At 36.6% G+C, this 18,804-nt stretch overlaps 1 protein-coding gene across 2 annotated transcripts in view; it reads left to right on the top strand.

Annotated features, from left to right (window-relative positions):
• Window positions 1-18,804, top strand: part of LOC122139671 (leucine-rich repeat and immunoglobulin-like domain-containing nogo receptor-interacting protein 2) — a 236,827-nt gene that overhangs the window by 70,315 nt on the left and 147,708 nt on the right. For both annotated transcript variants that reach the window (XM_042738779.1, XM_042738778.1), the window contains exon 2: window positions 13,514-13,602. The gene's annotated coding sequence lies outside the window, so the exon portion shown is untranslated. The remainder of the gene's footprint in view (window positions 1-13,513; window positions 13,603-18,804) is intronic.

Raw genomic sequence — 18,804 nt, 5'->3', positions numbered from 1 at the left:
TTAAACTCTGTATCGGGCCCCTGAAGACCCTGTCAGCCCGAGCTGATTTGGATTCAGCGCGAGTCATCGGTGGCCATAATCGCTGAGAAAGGGCAGGTCAAAAGGTTGTGGCAGCAGAGGATACCTACAACCTAAAACAGGTCGCATCAGAGCCCAATTTGTGCCCAACAAGACAAGGTGCTTGCTGCACTTACAAGGGCAAGGATGCGTTCTTTCATCCGAGATGAAGCTCTTATGGCCAAGAAAGGTCTAGGGGGCGAAAGGTCAGCTAGTTTTAGCACTTGCATTTACCTGTTACTGGATTGCAATGGCTTTTGGTTTAATGGATGCACAAATTACATTTTTACTTTATTTTACTTTCTAGTACTCCACTGAGATGTTTAATATTCATCTTTCTGTATTTTTGTCATTTGAAAAGTTTTAATCTGGCTGTTTACAAATCTTGTTTTCTGCCATCTGTGCATAAGAATCAACATCCTGCTATGTGATATTTTGTTTTCCGCAATTGTGATTCATGTATAAACCTGTCAGACACTTTTTTTATATGTGTGTTGTTTCAGATTCTTTTCCAGTCTAAAAAAAATTGCTCCAAATTAACTAGAACAGAATTTAACTGGCTCATAGCTAAGCTTCAACAATACAAAAGAATCATAAATTGATATACAGTTGAAGTCAAACGTTTACATACACCTTGCAGAATCAGCAAAAATGTTAATTAAGAAGACAAAATAATTAAGATCTTCAAATTCAAAAAGTAAATTCAACTATTATTTTTTTTTCTTGTGGACTATATGTAAACATCTTTTATGTGAAATATCTTATTCAGGTCAGTACTAAATAAACAATAACATGCATTTTGTATGATCCCTCTTTTTTTTGAAAAATAATTTACATTTTGCAGATTCTGCAAGGTGTATGTAAACTTTTGACTTCAACTGTACACAGTATGTGTCACATCATAAAAGTAGCCCATACAATGAAGTGACCTAAATTTAAATAATTATTCACTAAAAATCCTCACCTTTAGTGAAATAATAACTGTTAGGCATTATATTTTTGTTAACAGAATTTACAAAACACTTTGAACTGAACTAATCCTTTATGTTCCATAATTTATCTTTGGCTTCATTATAATGATTTCCTATTTGGGAATATGATCAAAGATTACACATTTGAACTTGTTTGGGGAATTTGGATGTTGAAAATTTAAACAACACAACTTCACTCAAATAAACAAAATGACTTCTTGCTTATTTTGCTGAATGAGATTCAAAGATCAAGTAAAATTATCTGATCTTCCTATTACTAATAACCACTGTAACCAGATCATTGAGTTTACACTTACATTTACGCAGACACTTTTATCCTCATTTTCCAAAATCAAAATTTCACATAATAAGCATTTTATCATAAGTTCCAATGCCAATGTTTGCAATGCCAAGTTCAAGTATAAAATAGATTACTACACATGCTAGAGCAGAAATGAAATTCGGAGAAGAAGAGAAAGAATTCTAGATCAGATCAATTTGATGAATCTTTCAGACTGGTTTTGTGAACTGGAGCAACGAGTCATTGAAAATTTTTGACTCCTACTGACTCAAATGATTAATTCACAAGTCAGGCACATGAACTCTGCAGACTCTGGATTCTCAGTGAATAACTGCTTTCCTTAACCAGACACAAGGCCACACTACAGTAATGGCTGCTGTGGAGGTTAAAACAACAACTTTAAGTCTAAATCACGTCCTGACACATCCAGGCCCAGTGGTAACCCTCATATTAAACATTAACGTAGAGATCTAAGAGGGGGTGGTTTTCTGACAAGCCACAATTCCGAATGTCAGAGCACAGCAGAGAGCAGTTTTGTACACCACTGCAAGCACACAGACAGGCCTTGGAGGCATCACACTGTGTTCTGATCACCCCATGCTTGAAACGGTGAAGCAAGAATACAGTTGCTAGCCATCTTATTGTTAGGCCAAATTACGCTACAATCAAATCATGACCATTTCAGACTAGCTTAAGTAAATGCAGTAATTTGGAGAGAATAGCTTGCTGTATTTACTTTTACTCAAGGGGAATATCTGATAGCATTCCCTTTCATTTTAGTGGCAGTTGCTCAGCTTGAAGTACACAGCTGCCACGTTTACTCATGAACACTTATTTTTGGACTCACAGGTGACTAATCATTCATTTCATACAATTTCAGAACTTATTTTGTGTTCCACAGAAGAAAGTAAGTCATACAGGTTTGGAGTAAATGATGCAAAGTAAATAGCATGAGGGCGATTAAATGACACAGTTTTCATTTTAGGGCGAACCAGCCCTTTAAGGAGAAAGAAATCAATATGTTGAAATAAGGATTAGCATTATTAAATCAACATGTATTTACTGTTAATAAAAAAATATGCACTAGCATCCATTAGTTGTCCTCACATTTGGCTCTAAAGTGAGATAAAATAGTAACTTATCCTCTTTTTTACACTTCAACTAAAACAGCAACCTGTATTGGTTAATGAGGAAGCCTCCCAGTGCAAATTAGGCCACCAAATATAAATGCGTGTTTGTGTGATCTTGTGCTTGACAGATATGTTTTCCATTTGTCAGAGGTGCAAATTAAATAAGCAACCCAATGTTTCCTCTGTGTGTTTTGCACAGCGTCTGGTTAATGATCACTGGTGTGCAGAGTGAAAATCTTCACATTTGTTTGCATTATTGGCAGGTAAAAAGCAAGAGAATGAATTTAAAAGGTCAAATAGGCACATAAAATTAATTTATTGGTAATGGTACACTAATTAATTGCAGATATGTGATGCTTGATTTTCCAAGCGTGCTGCAGTGGTTTACCTTGCTTGAATTTGAAAAGTGTGAAGTCTCTCTCTCTGAGCCTTTTGTGGTTTAGTAGGCCAGTGAGATGGCATCCGTCCTTCTTAGCTCACAGCAAGGAAGCCTTTGATGCTCATGTTATCTACAAGGCCTGAACAGGATGACCCCCACTCCTGTCTTAGGAGATACAGTGGATTTTGCACTTACTGTTTTCCTGCTGTTCCTCCCCGTGGTTTGTAGAGTTTAATTACCTCTCTCCGATTAAGAGTTTTCAGTTGAGTTTGGGCCATTTATCGGCTGTTGTGGTCTATCATGCCAGGTTGTCTGCTCAGACATTGTTTTTGGAAATCGGGTGCTATTATCTATGGTCGCCCAGAGCCTGGCACAGGAGGAGGTTATTGTTATGGCTGTTAGCATTGGCAAGCAAACCATTCTGTCTAAATCCTTGAAATTATATTGCAGACGGGAAAAGCGGAATTTTTAAAAAGGAGTTGTACAATAGTGGCAGCAAAATTTTCTGGGGATGCTCACATAAATTGTCCAGAAACCATTATTAAGACAATGGGAAGAGGAAGCAGTAATGTGTGCTGAAAGTACTGCATGAGCCATTGCATTTGCAAATAAGGAAAATTACATTTAGCATGTGCTAACAGCTCTGGCTCCAGTACAAATTTGTTTCCCTCTCTGTTTCTCTTGGGCTGTCATATAGAAATATAGAAATACAGAAAAACACTCCATAATGTGTCGCTCAGTAGCACTAATCACTGTTTTTTTGTGGACGTCTGTATGGCACTCAGGGAACTCTGATCATGGACTGAATTTGAGAAAGAGTCACAGTCGCTTCTTGTTTTGTACCCTGTCTGTTTATTTGGCTTCATTTTGCAGTGATTATGTCAACATCAAAATGTCTGTGGTTGTCACATGAGATCTGATTTTTTTTTTTTTCTCTTTTTTTTTTCTTTCTTCTCAGGCTGAGTAGTTTAATGAAAAGCGACATGATACATGCGTACAATAAACCTGGACTGTGAAAACCCCAGTGAAGGAATAAAATAACCACATTTGTGAACTGCACTCTCCACACTTGGTGTGACAGCAAGTTGACGGCAGAACTTGCGCTAAAGAATGTAGTACCACTATGCTAAAAGTCTCTCTCTCGAATGGCACAATATCGGAATGTACACAACATGCTTTGCCCTTTCAAGTTTCAGTAAACGCTCTGTTAATTGAAATCAATAAGAGGAGGAAAAAACCACCTGTGAGGGGGCAAATCGATGCATTTCTTCACTTTTATTATAAGAAGTGAGGCAGAGGCCATTAGGTTTCATTCACTAACTCTATTGATTGCCTGGCCAATAATTTGTTTCGGGTCCAAAGTAAGCTTTTCACCCCATTAAGTTCCACCACGGGTTCTGCGGACTGAGTGAGGCACAGCCTTAATCATCATTACCACCTGCCTGGTCATTTCTGCACACAGTCAGATAAAATCACTCTGATTATGGATTCCTCAGTTCTCTGCGTCTGCTTATGCCCACCATTTGCATAATTGTCAGATGGACAACGTTGCATGAGGCTGAAGGTGGAATTATGGGAGACAAAACAGAGGGAGAGTGAAGCCAAAGTGTTAGTGCATGACTGTTGGCTCAGAGAGCCTGTTGTCCTGTATCTATCTATCTATCTATCTATCTATCTATCTATCTGTCTGTTTGTCTGTCTGTCTGTCTGTCTGTCTAATCAAGTCACTGATTCTTTCTCAGTCGGTCTACATCCTCACCACCAGGCAACTTCTTTAGAAAGATTCACAGATTTATACTGATCTTAGAGACTTCAAGATGAATCTCCGGCCTTTGGAAGAAATCAATGATTCGGTCAGGACGTATCTGTCAACAGTCATTGATCTAACCGTACACATTGTTGAGAAGTGAAGATTCAATCAGCTGTTTAGCCACAGAGTGCCTGTCTGTCAGTCAAAGTGTCAACACTGCAGTCTGATGCAAATGCTTCACCACCGGAGGAACATCGTTCTTCAGCCAGGGAAGGGAAGGGAAGGGAAGGGAAGGGAAGGGAAGGGAAGGGAAGGGAAGGGAAGGGAAGGGAAGGGAAGGGAAGGGAAGGAAGGGAAGGGAAGGGAAGGGGAAGGGAAGGGAAAGGGAAGGGAAGGGGAAAGGGAAGGGAAGGGAAGGAAGGAAAGGGAAGGAAGAAGGGAAGGGAAGGGAAGGGAAGGGAAGGGAAGGGAAGGGAAGGGAAGGGAAGGGAAAACCTGTACTGCTGAAAGATGTCATTAAAATAGTATAATAGAACTGTCTTGACAGCATATAAATAAAAAGCAAATCACTTTTAATATGAACATCCTTGGAAAGAAATATATGACATATCAGCAAATTGTTTGAAGTTCATGCAATACTGAATTCATGGAACTCATAGGTTGATTTTATTTGTAATAAATAATAATATGTTATTTATTTTTTTTTACCTAATTTAGCATTAACATAAGGTTTCATTCTGTTCTGTGTGATTTCTAAAAAGATGTTCTCAGCGCATACACACACAAATCAGTAAAAAAGTGGAATGAGTTAATTTTACATTGCAACATTGATGCTGTTTCACTTATACTGCATATTTTTATGATAATTACCTTTATTTCAATAAAAACACACATTTGCTTTTTAAAAAGGTCTTTCTTGAGCAAAGTTACTGATAACTATTCTTAAAGTTATATGTCTCAAAAGTTTTGGAAGCTGTCAATACTTTGCTATTGTACATGTCAGCATATGCAAATAAACAGCCAAAACAAGAATATAATTTATTTATACAAAAAAAAAAACACCTTTTGCCCTTACTGCCAAAAAGTACAGAAAATGAGATAATTCTCCTCTAATTTCCTTCTATAAACCATTACAGTTGTTGACTTATGTCAAACACGTATGTACACACGTCTCCTTTGCATATCTTCTCATCAGTTATTATTTAAAACAATGTTTTGTTTTGTTATTTTTTTATCTTTGTCAGCTTTATCATTGGAATGGCAAGTCACATTATGGTAGAGAATGAAAGCATGTTGAAGATTATGTTTCAGATTAGAGTCCGAGTGAGGAATCTCAAATAAGACGAAAGCTGAAAGCAGCGTTTTCATTGTCAACTTGAGAGAGATGGCTATCCACTGGATAAATGTTTGGGCTCTGGGGTTCTGATGTGACCGTCTTCACAAACAACTGATACAAGCTGTTAGTATTCCTAAACGGCTCTTCAGAGCTCAGCTTTTAGCAGAGTGCCCTTCTCTGACCAGAAAAATGGTGAGGAACTACAAAGTGAAAGTCTTCAAAATGTCACCTTTTGTGTTTAGTAAAAAAAAAAAAAAAAAAAAAAAAAACATACAGGTTTGGAATGATATGAAATTGATGGAATCTTCATTATTTTGAAATATGCAGTAAGATGCTGAATAAAAATTAGACATTTTACAATCTATGGCATTTAGTTCAGCTGCGGTTCACTGGGAATACTGTGGGTCAATTCAGCGCTTAACTGTGATCAAAAAAGTCTGTTATGAATTTATAAAGTTAAAGGTAAGTGTGTGTTCTTCCGCATGGGACAACATTATGACTTCATCTGGGAGAGAGAGAGAGAGAGAGAGAGAGAGAGAGAGAGAGAGAGAGAGAGAGAGTACATTTTGGACAGAGAGGTCACGTTAGAGCTTCAGAAATACAAAAAAAATAGGAGAGGCTGGAAAAAAACAGCTAGATAAAAAATAATAAAGGGTTTGCATGCAGAGTTTAAAGCTATTTGAGATGTAGTGCTGTAGGCGACTTTCCATATTATGGCCAGACAAGATGATGTAAAGAAAGGAAAGACAGAGCACTGAATAAATAAAATGATTATTGCAGTCCATAAATTATTTATGTCTGTGCCTCTTTGAGGGGACAATATTTTGTACGATTTTCTTCTAGTAAGATCTGCAAGAGTGTAGTGAAGTTACATAGCAGAAGTTTGTGCTTAATTCTGTTGCATTATATAACCTACTAAAAATTTAAAAAGCCAGCTATAAACTTAAATCTCTCTTTATATTAATAGCATAATAAGTGTTCTGAGTTCTGTGCAAACCTTGTAAAAATGATTGCAGGTGGTTTCAAAGTGGACCTATTGTACTCTGTTATTTGAATTGTTTACATTTAAATTGCATTTCTAACCTGGCAGCCATGGTATTGTATTAATCCGGATGCGTTATTATATGTCACACATAATGATGTGCAAATCTGATACTTAAACTAACTGGGCCAGCTGCTAAGCAGCAAAAGGCTAGAACCCAAAGAGACAGAAAGAGGATTAAAGATTCAAGAAGCCCCTCTTTATTTACACCTCCAGTGAGTTGATTGTATTTGCAGATTCACAGTTAAGCTCTAATATTTGGATTCTGCTTTTGTCCATCTGGATTTACTAGAGAATAGTCATCAATTAAGTATGGATAAATATGAACACTGTTCTTTTTTCTCACCTTCATCTGGACTGTGTTAGTGTGAGTAAGTGTTTGTATGTGTCTATTCAGCTCTCTGTTAAATCAAGCAGATGTGGATGGGCGTTTTGAAGGCCCTCGACTGGCCCTGTGCGTAGACACGATTTGGGAATCCAAACTCCCCGCAGAGGCTTGTGACATTTGGATGACAAACGTCTGAGTTTCTAGCAGAATGCCTGTCTGATCCGGCTTTGTCTGACCGTCACAGGACTGGCTCTTCTGGGAATGTGTGAACTTTGTCATTACCTGAGCTACCTAATTACTACAAGAACTTCCTAATGTCAGATATTTGGTTGATGAAATATTATAAATGTAACAAGTTATAGCATAACACGTTAAAATAGGGCTGTATAAGGTTGCAATGTAAGAAAAAAATGACCAAGGAAAAAAAATGGAAAAGGTAATGAAAATTTTCTGCTAGGACAAGTTTACGGGCATTTACTTTAACCCTAAAATGTAACACAATGCACTGCATAATTTAAATTACAAGTAAAAAAAAAAAAAAAAAAAATATATATATATATATATATTTATATATATATTAATAATAATTTTACTGCATTTATTAAACTTGGTTAATGTTAATTATCATAGTTGTAATAAATTAGAGTGATTAATCAGCATATTGTGTAATTTTTTCAAATTTATTTTTTAATGAAATGACAGCCCTAATTTTTAGAGACATCCTTGGCATTTGGATTCAAAGGATGCTGAGAAAGACAACTTTTGAACTGTTGCCAAGTAAATAGAGTAATAGCATGTGTCAACATGTATAACATTCAAACCCTGATGGATGCTGAATAATTCAAATAAAATGACTTGGCACAGTGATTATTCTGAACGTTATAAGCTGCTGCGGCTCAGACGCCAAGCAGAGAGATATTTCCTCTGTAGATTTTTAAATGCTTTTGCTGCTTAAAGGCTCTGGCATTTTCTACAGGACAAATGTCTTACTGAGTTTATTTCTGAACCTCAGTGGTAAAGAGCACACAGTCTCCCAGGAAACTGCTACAGCCTTTTTACTGACCATCACAAAGTACATTTCCTGACCAAGAGCATCCAGGCACGGCATTTGAGCAGAACTTGTACTTTGTGACATTCATTGTTCCGTTTGCATATGCTGTTATTTTGTGGTCTGAGTAGGCAATGGTGGATGAAAAGTATTTACTTTTGATTGCACTTGTAGTTCACCCCCCAAATAATTTGCATTTATTTATTTACACTTGAGTTTACTTGTTGCTGCTGCTTTTCAATGTGTTTATGTGTATGTGTACATCTCTCAGTGTGTTTGTATGTGTATGCAAATGTGTGAATGATGACTGTGTGCTTGAAAAAGCTGTTAAAGACACAGAATAACCATAGAACTGGTGTGAATCAGCATGTGAGTGATCCACCAGTGCAAACAGAACAAGTACCAGTGGGGAAAAACAATGTCCAAGCAAGCAGCGCCTGCTTGAACCACCACACCACAAAAAGCCACAACACAACGCACAATGAAGCAGCCAGCAGCGCATCACCATGAACCGCCAACAACATGCAGATTCGCTGGAATGAATCCAAGAATGTCCATTTTATTGTTGTGTAGTTTGAGAGAAAAAGAATATTATCAAAAAGAAACAAAGCACTAACAATCAGCTCCAGTGTGAAGCAGCAGCGGTTAATGAGCAAACTTCATGCATCCATGATAAGAGGTGTTAGTAAAGTCCAAGAACATTGAGACAAAGAGCCAGCAAAGCATAAACATAAACCGTTAACATTACTATCATAACATAGTAATAGCAAATGCTCTGTTGTCAGGAAATACAACTATCCTACCCTACCCTAATCTCTCTTTCTCTCTCTCTGTCTCTCTCTCTCTCTCTCTCTCTCTGTCTCTCTCTCTCTCTCTCTCTCTCTCTATATATATATATATATATATATATATATATATATATATATATATATATATATATATTTGCACTTTCAGATATTCCTAATTTTTTAATGAAATCTCACTTGTTTCGTTGTCCATGAAGTGTGGTCTGCTGTTTCCTTTTTGCATGCTCTAATGGACATGGCTACGGGCAAACAAGCCTTTTTGCTTATCTCTCATGTTTAGTTATAATTTAAACAAAAACATTCATTTAAAAAAAAAAAAAAGAAAAAAAAAAAACGCAACATTAAGCCTGAGTTAATTAACATTTAATAAAGAATCTACTGCAAGCCTATTATCTCATTCAAGGCTTAACCACCAGGAAGTGGCCGTTAGATTCCTCTTTCTTGACATCCATTCGCGCACACTTGGGTGTTTCAAATTAACATATTTCACTTAATTTATCTCGGCAGGCTTTCTAAACACAAATGCTTCATTTTTTATTAGGGGACCTTTTACTGATTTTAGTTCAATTTAGTTTGTGTCTCAATGCACCACATAGTGAAAAGCAATGTTTTCAGCTGAGCTAAAACAAAATCATTCCTATTTACATCAAGCAGGGACTGCTACACTGTAAATAAATACACAATGGAGGTGTAATATTCTGCTTGCTTCAACTAAAAACATGTAACCTTGCATTGCTCTGTAAATGGAGTTGGACTCTACTTAAAGCCAACCACAGTGTTACTCTCAAGTTACTAATGCAGTTTAAAGAAAAAAAAAGGTTCTGCAGACAATTCCATTAATGCTCTGCAAACTCTCAGCTGACTGTAGGTGTAGGCTTTCTCTAATAAAACTATAACACAACAACTCTCAAAAAATAGTGTTTTTCAGTTTGAAGCTCGTCAAATGGAGGAGCGAATTGAGCCAAAAATCAGGCAAAATGTGTTTAACCGTTTATTTTTATTTTTTTTAATTTCTCCAGGCAGGACGAGGGGGCGAGTGTTTGCTTACTCATCTACCGTTCAGTAATGGAAACACAAAGGTGGCTAAGCTTTGATAGGATAAAGAGCGGGAATTTGTATAAGTGCTAGGAACAAAAGATGGGAAAAAGATGAAAGTGGCAGAGAAGCTGAGAAGAAGAAGAAAAACAAATCAAAAAAAGAAAAAGCAGACCAACAAAAAAACACACACTCATTCCTAATTGGTGAATGATAGTTACACAAATAATAAATGACATGTGTAAGCAGGTACTCTAGACAGACTCTAGTAATTTATATAATAATTAAATATAATATTAAAAATAACAAGACTATTATTATTATTATTATTATTATTATTATTATTTAGTGTGAACACACAGGAAATGCTTTTTATACCAGCATCCAACTAATACCTTTGAAATTTAGAAGCCTTTTTTTCTAAATTAAGGTCTTATTCCTTCTTTTCTTATTATTTTTTTCATTCTACATCTTCCACTTCTTTTTCTTTTCCCTTTTCCTTCCTCCCTTCTCTTCTTTTGTAAGGTAGCTAAACACATTTGCTCCTTCGATAATGTCCGCTCCTGTGAGGATCCTCATTAGGTCTGTGCTCTAATTAATCCTCCTTGATTTCCATGTGGCTTGCTCTCTCTTTTGCACTCTCACCCTACCAGCCCTGCAAATCCTAACATGGTGGATTACTCTTGCTTGTGGGTGGGAAGAAGACCAAAAAAAAAAAAAAAAAAAAAAAGAAAAGAATGTTCACAAGTCATTTACAAGAAGCACATTTCAGTTTCTAACGCCCACCTCAGGAAATTATAACAAAGAAAAAGACCTTAACAGACCTACAAACAAAAAAGGCAAGAGAACGATGCCAGCTATGACCTCTGTGACTGGCACATGGGTTGATCCAGAGAAGAAACAAGTATATTTAGGTTGGATGGATAGGAGTAGATGGGGGTGAGTAGGCTATACTCTCTTGAGCATAGTAGGCTTATGGGTCTCTTCTATGACTTATCCTCTAGTGGTGGGCAGTCTTTCTGTACTGAATCAATCTCAGGCATTCCCAGTCTGCCTCCCAAAGCCCTCTAAAGGCCTTAAAGCCACTGAGAGCCCTGCACTGATGACCTGGTCACAGCTTCCAGAGTTAACCATCAACTTCAAAGTGACAGAAAGAGACTCTCACTTCCTGTGGCCCAACATGATCTCATAAGATTCATAGATATTTGTGGTGTGGTGGTGTGGTTGCAATACACATAAATCACATAAATATAAAATGTTTTACAGACACTGAAGGCTATTTAATTTAATGCATTACTGCTTCTGAACTGTAATCATTGCATATATGAACAGTTTTGTTTTTTTTGTTTTTTTTAATGAATACTTTTAGGTTTAGGTATATATATATATATATATATATATAATATATATATAGGTTTATAGAAGCATTTTGTGACTACAGTTATGTCACTGTACATTTTTTATACATGCTTTTTTATATTGTTTTTTAGGTTCAGGTTGGGGTGAGGTTATTAATCAAATATACCTTTATAACTGAATATGTTTCCAAAATTCATGTATGCTCACCAGTGCTGCATTTATTTTATCAGTACAATAAAATCATTCATATTTTTAAATATTATTTCAATGTCAAATGTCATTTATTCCTTGATCCTTCAGAAATTAATATGCCAATTTTGTGCTTAGTATTTATTATAATCATCAATATTGAATCATCAAAGTGGTTTGTGATTCTTAATATACTTTTTTCAAGATTCTTTTAAAATGCCTTTACTTCATTTTTGATCAATTTAATGCATCTTTCCCAAATAAAATTATGAATTTCTTTAAAAAATTACCCCAGACTATTGAATGGTAGTGTACATGTAAACATTACCTACAAATTCTCATAATATCAGGCTGAATACCCACAATCCTCTCTGCTGTCTCATTAAACCAACCTTCAGACATTTCTTCCTCTCATCATACCAAAGACTCAACGGGAAAAAATGGGGGCTTGAATTTTTGTGAATTCTTTGTTCATCCTAATAAGTTGGGTTGGGTGTGTTGAATGGATGCTGACTTGTGGCTGTGGTTTAATCTCAATCTTTCATTTCCAGTCTTATAATAATGCGAGACCGTTTGCAATGGAAGTCGATCACTCTTAACAGTAGAATATGTAAATCTCGGCACTTGAGGAAAACCATCAATCCTCCCATATTGAGTGGGAATGCTGGCATGCAATTGAATGTCTCTCTCATTGCAATGTACTTTAATCTTCATAATCCTGAGGTTTGAGGAATACTCTAATCCCATAAGCAAGCGTTTTTTTTTTTCCACATATATTCATTTTCAACCCCTCCATTGGAAAAATGGCACTCAATTGGAAGTAAGCAGTACCCATGATGGTGGTTTTTGATCGATAACCTCCACATCTAGCCGCTGATTGAAATAGATATTTGCCGTGGAGTTGTTTCTCTCCATAATAATCTCATTTCATATTCTTGCCTCAAACAGTTTCTCGCCCCTTATTGATGCATAAGGCAAGCTGTGCACAGAGCCCACCCAGCATAATCACACAAGATTGACGGTACCGGTGGCGAAAGGGAATGCTAGCTAGTTAGCTCTGACATGGGAGATAACCTTATGGAAAAAACATTACACCTTATCGTATTTCTCAGGAGAATTTCACCTGCTGTCTTTATAAGGCCAATTTGTGGTAAACAGGGGCCTCAGGGGCTTTCAAACTGAAAAACATCTCTGCACTATATCACCCACCATAAAACATGCCCGAATATTCAGATAATCAGCGCCATCATCTTTTAAACTTTTAAAACAGCTCATTACAGGGTCAATTAAATTAAACACCTTATTCTAGGAAAGCATTAGGCCGCAAAGTCAAAATAAGCTCTTGGGTCAGGTGCCACTGTTTCTTTTATGTAGAGAAGATAAATGGCTAAATATTAAAGTGTCTGTTGTGGGTTAGATCGCTTATTAACCCAACCCAGCCTAAGGCTGAAGCTGCATTTCTTACAGATGGCATAACAGTATAGTTAGGCAGTTGCTGAGCCGGAAGATACAATGGTTTAATGAGACAGCAGGAGAAGACTTTAGTTTGCCCAGGAAAACCATTAGGCAGTAGAGAGAGTCGGTGTGGGTTTGAGGTGGTACATATGGTCAAAGGTCTCCCGAATTGTCCCAGGAGCTTGATCAAGTCAGCGTATGCCACAATATGTTCATCCATGCCAGTATAGCCGGGCATCAGATGGATTTTAGATGAAGCACATTTATCTGCTTGTTATTTTCAAGCACAGTAAGATAAATAGCTTCTGTCGTTTATCTCATTTGCAGATCCTGCTGTGAATTCTGCTGTTGCAGCGGGCTTCTTCGAGCAAAAATTCATCCCACACATTGGTATCTGTATTCAGAAGGCCTGACAGGTAAGATACATTTTAATTGTACTGAGGTTCTGTTGATAAGTGAAACTCAGGACTCAACAGTAAAGAAGGCCCTGGTGCAAGGAGTGTTTCGTAACCACTTGACAACTGGATCTGGATCTTGTTTCATTTTTATGCCTTGCAAGCTCAAATGTATAAATTATATATATATATATATATATATATATATATATATATATACTATATATATATATATATATATATATATATATAATATATAAACATTGTTATTATAATGAATAACATATTATACAAAAGTTTCTTTCTGGTCCTCAAATCTGAAATGTGACAGAGGGACTGGGACCAAATGCCTTTGCCTAACCTTCTTCTTCATACAAAGTCTTGTTTCTCCTCTGTTCTCTTTCCCCCTGATCCGCTGTGTCAGTATGACATTTTCTCCCCAAAGGGCACATGTGAGATGAAATTACTCGGAGGTGTCAAACACGTCATCTCCACATGTTTAAATGCCCAGTTTCAAATGCCAGCGTCTGCTAGTGGAGCATTGCGCAGTGAACGTTCTGGCCACTTGCGGTTCCTGTCACGTAGTTCTGGTTTGTGCTTCAGCGAGGTCCATAACGCAGAAATAATCTTTAAAAATGATTCAGAATATGTAGGTAAGAGACAGTAGTTGTTTTTTTTGTGGTTCCTTTTTTGTGCTTGTTTTTGTTTTGTGAAAACCCATTTAAAGAGGGAAATACTGAAGCATTTGGTCGCTCTTTTTTTTCTCGTATTTTAGCATCTGATTCCTTCCTGAGCCTGTGCGCTCTCTTGTGTTTTCATCCTTCCATTTGTTTCCTAATGTAGTAGACGCTAAGAGCTCTCACACTCCTCTCTCACAGGATCGTCAGAGGAGTGCCAGCACTCTAAATTTTCCTTTCCTCCTAATTCAGCCATGCTGCAATTACACCCACCAGGTCTCAAGGCGAAACAGTTGGAAAGACCCATGACTGGACTGAAATCTCAGCATAAGTGTTTATGTGTGTATCCTTTTCTACAGTGCCCAGTGTTGCTATCGGGATGCTAAAATGCTCTGTAGAGCATGTGCATTGTTAAACCTGAAATTTAAATAAAATATATTTGGTAACACTTTATTTTAAGGTGTTTCTTGTTACATGTTACATGTACTTACTATTATAATTACAATAAATTATGAATAATTACATGCAAGTAAGCAACACTATGCCAAAGTCTAATCCTAACCCACAGAGTAAATACATGTAGTTAATATTACTCAGTATGTAAATGTATAATTACACAGTAACAAAAAGACACCTGACAATAAAGTGTAACCATATATTTACGTAGAAAACTTTTGACAGTTTAAACATATTTTTACAATTTCAAATTGTAAATATATTTCACAATCTTTTTTTGAGTGTATGTTTTATCAAAATGGGGCTTCAGATCTGTTAGGTTGACCACTTGTATTTTTATAGTAATCAGTATTGGGCAAAATTCAGAATGAAAAAAAAAAGTCGCTGCCTCTCAATTCATGAGTGTTGAACTGGCTGAACCCCACAAGAAGCTAAACTGAAATTTTTAATTGAAATAACAGAATGCTAGCTACTGTTCTTTGAAACTTCAAAGCTGCATATTTAAACCAGGCTTTGTCAAGGTAGCATATATCTTTTTTTCTTTTTGTTGATAATTTTTTGATATTTTTTTTCTTCTGCTTTTCTACTTACAGTTCTTTCAGTTCATCTGATTGTATGTCCTTGCACTCAAATTTGAATTGCAGTTTTTGCATCCTGTTTGCTACCTCAGGAATTGTTGAAATTTAAAAGGCGTTCTTCATTAATTTTAAATGATGCACAACACTGAATTGATAGCCATATGATCTCATCAGTAATGCTGAGTTGACGTTTTAGAATGAGGCTTAGAAACCGATACTGCTCACCTTCATGTTTAGCAGATGACAACATCACTCCCTGCCAACTCCCCTCTCAGTTTTTCACTTTTTAAACTTTTAACAGATGTTAAAGCCAAAAATAACTGGCCTTATGTTGTATTTGCATGACACATTGCCTGCTTATGTTTTTATTTTTTTACTTATTTTTTCTCACCAATCGCTTCACTTTTTCACCCACGCATCCACAGCAGTGGCTAAGGAATATTTAAGAAATATTCCACCCTGTATGTTTCACATACATCCAATATAGAGGGATGATTAAGCCCATTAAAGACACATCTGCCATCCTAATTTCTTTTTAATTTGCAGAGAACTCGGCTGCATTCTGTGCTAGCTGATCTGATGGTTTAATTAAGTCATGTCCATAAGAGATGATTACAGAATGAGAGCGGGAAGGCCCCGACTGGTAATGTGCATGCCCTAGAAAACATGAAAAGTCGCTGTGTGAACTCTTTCAGATTGACCGCCTGCACTTCCCTGTGCATCTGAAAGCTACTTTTACACTCGAGACAAAGTCCCGCACACCTGTAACTTCATTCAACACCGATCCTGCAATCAGTGCGCTTGTGTCAGGGATAGCAGAAAGTTTTTTGCCATGATTATTCACCATGTGTGGCTCACCGTGATGGCTCATATTTATGCTGATTTTTAAGTTTCACAAGGTGCATGGTTTTTGAATGCTTTTAGAAGAAATCATCACAACGTCATAAAGATGATGTTATTAAAGAGCAGATTCACAGGCAAAGCACAATAACTATAGTGGGCACTAAAAGTGATAAAGGGGAAGATCAGAGATGAGTTTGCATTCAGATATGTTTGAAATCAAGGTCCCGTCTGGTAGGCTGACAGGCAGTCACAGCTTTGCGAAACCCGCAGCTGATGGCTAGATTGAAGAACTTTGTCCTTTAGATCTGAAGAAATGTTTCTGTAGGGCAAAACAGTAAGAAGAAAGGAAGCTGAAATCTCATTCAGTGTCAGGAGCTCTTTGAAACCATCTCAACTTCACAGCACAATGAAAAATCTCTGTCACAAAGGACAGCTCAGCAGCGCTGGCATGTGTGGCCTCGCTATTAGCTACCTGATGCGAAGGTTATATGAAGGAATGATTAGTGCAAGCTGAATGCTGAATAGAAGTGTGACAGTGTGTGCTCTGATAAGTTACCACACCACTGGTTTTCTTTAATATTCTTTGAATTGATTCTCAATGGTGGTTGGTTTTGTGTGTTGGTTTCTTGTTCTATGATCTTCTGACTTTGTCAAATAGAAGTGGATAGTGGAGCTAACGTTAATGAAATATCAAAGTAAACAGGCTAAAATGAAGGAAGCAAATGCATTTTTATAAGTAGGTGTATTATTTATTTATTTATTTTTTATTTATTTTTATGTTTTTTAAATAATGTATGTACTGAGAAGGGTAAAGTTTTTGTGACTGTTCCCAACCAGTGGATCATTACAACAGTGCCTCAACCAGTTGCTTCAGTATGAGATTGTGTGATGGCTGATCAACAAGTAGCACAGGGAGTGTTTTAGGTTTTATTTTGTGTTTTATTTATTTTTAGATACATAGCCTACTCTTAAAATAAAGGTTCTAAAGGTTTTGGTTTCCCCAAAGAACCATTTTTTTTCTTAGTGTGAAGGACATTTTTTATAATCTAAAGAACCTTTTTTCCACTGTATAGAACCTTTTGTGAAATGATAAGTTTCCATGGATGGTAAAAGGTTCTTCCGTAGAACCATTGATGCCAATAAAGAACCTTTAATTTTAAGAGTGTATATGGTAGAATAGGGCGGAGGATAATAGAGATAAAAACAAGTTACAACATTAATATAATTAAATTTTCAAAGTAAACTAAAATGAAAGCAAATGCATTTTTAGTAGATGTAAATTAAAAGCCTTGACAAACACTGCAAATTGCCAATTGCTGTACTGTGTGATGCAGATGGGCAAAGTTTAAATACGGTGATGTATCACAAAGTATGTTTACATGAAGGTAATCAGGCATGTTTGTCCTAAATGACAGTGTTACATAACAACAACTATATGATCTAAAACTAAAAACATCTGAAACTGTGAATTGAAAAGATATTGCTGTGTCTCCACAGATTGTCTCCAGCTAAGTATTTTCCAGCACTCTGGACAGTTCATGTTGTTTGAAAGAATAAGGCTCTTAGAATTGGTTTGTGCTTTGGTTTGCTAACCCATATGCACCTTACAGAGGGGGGCATGAAAATAGCCTGAACTCTACACCTAATAACCAGTGCGAGTGCTTAACTGTTATATATATATATATATAGTGCTGTTGGCAGTTGTTTTCAACTAAAAGTTGACCTGGTTGCATGAAGCCCACTGTTTTCAACTTAAGTTACATTAGGCTTTACAGCTGAAAATCTGTATTTTTTTCCGGCATGATGTGTAATATTGGATAAACCAAATAATATATATAAAGTTATTATAAAATCATTTAAAAAGTCATTAAGATTGCATTTTTTTCTGATATTGCCATGCATTCCTAAATTAATATGCATTATCAATAAGTGTTCAAGAATTTTAATGTAGGTTTTATTTTATTTTTAATTTTAATTCTATTTTATTTCAAAAGGAACCAAATAAAGAGGCAACTTTTAATAAAACCATATGTATGTTTTCTGCAGCAGTAGTTATGTAATAGACCTGCAGGATGAGATAATCTAGGGCTAAGAGTTCATTCTTGACTATAAATGCACCAGCCCACTACGAAACAATCGTCCAACAGGGTGATTATTTTGCGACCTAAACTGAGGTTAGCCATTTCCATGCTTGGACGAGTCACTTACTATTTATGATAATGCATTATTAGAATGGGTCATTTGCAAGGCAGCAACGTTGTGCCCACTGAGCTGGTTAATGTCCACATGAGTCCCCACTCAGTACTAGAGACCCTTCATCCTGAGAAAATTACTATTTCACTTTTCATTTATAGAGTCCAGAACACTGTGCTACCAAGCGCCCCATTCTGCTGATGAAAAGGGCATAATGGCTGCAGATATGGAATAACAAAAAGAAAAAGAAAAGAAAAACTGACTGATAGCTGATTAGCTTACAAAAAGGCCTAGGTGGTCCATGAGACCTCTAAAGGCAGTTCATTTGCTGTTATGAAGAGACAAGGGAGTGTGATGGAGCACATGTGTCATAAAGCGTGGAGAGTCACCGAGATCTGAAGTTCATAATGCTGTCCGCCTTGCTGAATGATGGGGTCATGTCACATCGTTTACCAGAGGCAGACTTTACATCACGA

The sequence above is a fragment of the Cyprinus carpio genome, chromosome B14, assembly GCF_018340385.1.
Source record: "Cyprinus carpio isolate SPL01 chromosome B14, ASM1834038v1, whole genome shotgun sequence".
In the NCBI taxonomy this organism is placed as follows: domain Eukaryota; kingdom Metazoa; phylum Chordata; class Actinopteri; order Cypriniformes; family Cyprinidae; genus Cyprinus; species Cyprinus carpio.
The sequence above is the reverse complement of the archived record's forward strand: the minus strand, read 5'-3'. Positions and strand labels throughout refer to the sequence as shown.